The sequence below is a fragment of the Gossypium hirsutum genome, chromosome A11, assembly GCF_007990345.1.
Source record: "Gossypium hirsutum isolate 1008001.06 chromosome A11, Gossypium_hirsutum_v2.1, whole genome shotgun sequence".
Taxonomy (NCBI): domain Eukaryota; kingdom Viridiplantae; phylum Streptophyta; class Magnoliopsida; order Malvales; family Malvaceae; genus Gossypium; species Gossypium hirsutum.
In genome coordinates, this window is record NC_053434.1 from 8,015,269 (window position 1) to 8,018,859 (window position 3,591).

The window sequence follows — 3,591 nt, forward strand, 5'->3', positions numbered from 1 at the left end:
CGGATCAACACAACAGGGCACACTATTCAGATCAACTCTGGTAGTTTTTGTTTTATATTTAAAGATTTATATGGCATGTATAGAGTTTGAATGAATTGAAGTAAAGATGTTATGAACTAGTTAACAATATTTGTACTAAAACAGTTTTTAGTAAGTAGCAGTAGTTTGACTTTGAAAATTCACCATAAATTGTAGAAATTGAGTTAAGGGCTGGGAAAAAAATGAGATTAAAGCCTAATGAGTCTAGTTTCATATAGAGGAAACGGTGCATGCAATTGGATTTTATGTTATGAGATATTTAAATTGTGGTGAGACAGAGTCTGAATGACTTCGAGTTCCCCTGTTCTGATTTTAGAAAATCATTAAAAATTGCACAAAAATAATTATGAGTCATACTGTATATGTATGGATTCCTCATTGGGTCTATTTTTAAGAGAAACAAACGGCATGGTTATTTGAATTTTGTACAGAGAGAAATTTGGTTCGTAGTGCACAGGGGTCAAAGTAGCCAAACCCTGAAACAGGGGAGGATTTAACTAATAAACTGTACTAATTGGACCAACCAAAAATTATAAAAAAAAATTGGTAAGTAGATATATGAGTATAAATTCGGGGAAAATTTACGGATTTGGGTTTCGAGTTTTATAACTCGAGATATGAATTATTTAGCAACTATGACATAGTTGGACAGCTTGTCTGAAAAGTATGATATAAATTATCTAAATTTGGTTAAGTGCTCAAATAAGTTTCGTAGTGCCTTGTGCTAGACTCCGGCAACGGTCTCGGGTAAAGGGCGTTACATTTGATATATGGAGATATGAGACTATGATATATGAACATGGAATATATTTTATAAATGTGTTCGTTCATAATTATAGAATTGTGCAACTCAAGTGTACTATTTATATAAAAATAGTATTTCAAATGATTTGATGAGTAAAGCTCCAATGTGAGATAGTATGAAATTAATACAAATTGTTATGAAAGCGTATTTAAAATATATAGATATGATTGTTATAAGTTATATGAATAAATGATGTGTAAAAGTATATGCATATGAGAAATTTAATGAAAGTTGAGCCCATACATGCTTTTTGATATTTATATGAATTATATGACTAACAATGTGATAAGAATAAGTATTAGGGCTCATGATCAATTCGAATAATTATATTTTGCATAATTATGTTGAATATATAGAAGCAGTAAGTTAATTACCATGTTATACGAAGTTATTAAATATTACATGTTTACTTTGTTTTACTTTTTTCCCTAATTAATAATGATTCGATAAGCTCCGGTAATGCCCCGTACCCTGTTCCGATGAGGTAGGGGTGTTACAAAAAAGACAGTGGCAAAGACCGTAAAAATGATAGTGCCCAAAAGAGAATCACTCACGTGACCGGCGGCATTATTCGATGTGTTGTTCTCTAACAAACCAGTTGGCGCATCGGCCGGGGATCCGACTGGGGTGCCAGTTGGTGGAGCTCGTGGTGAAGCTGTTAGTGGTGACGCTGCTTTAGACATTGGAGATGGGCTTGGAGATAAATATGGTGTAGGTGAAGGCGAAGAAACTGGTTCTAGGGCTGGTGCTGACGACGGTGACTTGTCGAACAACTCAGAAGAGAGCAAAACATTGTCAACGGTGAAAATGGCGACCGACGATGAGTCAAAAACTACTTCGGCGACCCTAGATGGGCCAACCCCTGTGTGTAGTGTCACCGAGTTACCGACGATTGTAACTGTCAAATCGTACTTTCCAGCACCGTTAGTCGCCATTGTACTGATCGGGTCCTTCGTCGTCTTCAACGTTCCCTTAGGTTTGTAATCCGAAGAGGCATGATACTCTAAAAGTGAGACTTGTTCTGCATTGATGAGCTTGCTCAAATCAAGGACACCTTCAGCTTTAAAAGCTTCATCGAACGGAGCAAAAACGGTCAACCCTTTATCAAGCGCCGACTTATAAGTCTTAAGCATGCCACTGCTGGTAAGCAAACTAGCAAAAGTCTTGTAGCCGGCTTTTTCAAGCAAACCAGTAATGTTGAAGCCAAAAAACAACGAGGCCAGAGACGTTAAGATACCTGGAGCGATAATTGGAGCGTTGATCTCAAGGATGGAGATATTGTAGGGAATCTGCTTAACAGACTTAGTGTAAGAGGAGTCGAGTTTGGAGCCAAGAATTGCGGAGCCGAAGCCGACTTTGCCACCTAGGAGGTTGGTGATGTTAAAGAAACTAAGGTTTCCAAGGGCATTGCCAGTGGTTCGATAAAGCGTGGTGGTGAGGGTAGTGCCATCAGAGATTTTTTGGAGCTTTTGGGGGTCCTAGTAGTCCAGAAGAACGTGAAGCCTGAGGATGTTTTTGACGACGAAAAGGGGATGTTTGGATGTGAGGGCAGACATAGCCCCTTTGTTGAGGACAAGGCAAGTGATGGTCTTTCGGGTGTTAATATCATCGGCCAACTTTGTTTGGGTGAGGAAACTATTGTAAACAGAGTAATCTAGAAAACCTTCGAGAATGGCAATTATATTGTGGCCATTGACCGAAATGACAACTAAAGAGAGCGTGAAAAAGAGCAAGTTGAGTCGGTGAAATGCGCCCCTTGTAAACGTTGAAGGGATAGGAGGCAGGCAGCAAAGCTTAATCAGTGAATAAGCAAAGTACAAGTCGAACAAGAGCTAAAAAGGAGGACTCGGGTTAGAATATTAATCAGGGTTAAAATAATAACAACTATGGTTTAATAATCAGAAAAAAGGATAGGACCACGTGAGATGAGTCAGACGCCACAGCTGGAAAGGAAATATAAAAAGATTTTGTGGTTATGAGGGTGAACTATATTGAGGATAATGGACTTTGCCTTTTTACTTTATACCATCATTGAAGCTATTCGTTATGCTTGTCATTGACGAAATAGGCTTTTTATAACGGCTATTAACCCAAAGGTTAGGGTCAACGACTCTTAGGTTGACTTTGTCTATGTTGCTTGGTCAATCCTTTGGTTCATTTCTAGCTTTAAAAACTTTGGGTTGGTGTGAAGAATGTAGAACTCGACTGCAAGTGTCTGATCTAATTAATATTTGATGAATTATGTACTTATTAACATAAATCTCAATGTGGCACAGAGAACTTTCATGATTCACCCAAAACATTTCCTTTTTATAAAGCTTGCTTGTACCCCACACCACTTGACTACTTTGCACATCCACATCCCCCATCCTCGCCATAATCTCCATATTCTCAAGCATCTATGTTCTGTGTTATTTAACCTTTCCTCTCTCATCTTATTTGTGTGGTTTTTAAATGTCCTGTCTGACATAATAATAATATTAATATCGATGTCTTTATTTTTTATACGGATGAGTTTGATTTATAAAATAAACATAAAAATTAATCAGAAAATTGCGATTTCATTAAAATTTAATGAACTTTCATAAAGTAACATGAATGAGAGATTGTAGATTGTATTGAGATTAAAAGATAGTGCCTAACATGTAAAGTGTTAAACATAGATAAACTTAACAAAGAGTAATTAGGGTATTTAATTAGGTTTTCTCTTTTTAGCATGTGAAATTTTAAATGTCTTGCCCTTTTTT

The 3,591-nt window shown here is 36.9% G+C and overlaps 1 pseudogene; it reads right to left on the reverse strand.

Moving 5' to 3' along the window:
• Window positions 1-1,222: 1,222 nt before the first annotated feature.
• Window positions 1,223-3,231, reverse strand: LOC107923552 (fasciclin-like arabinogalactan protein 10; annotated as a pseudogene).
• Between the last annotated feature and the right edge of the window lie 360 nt (window positions 3,232-3,591).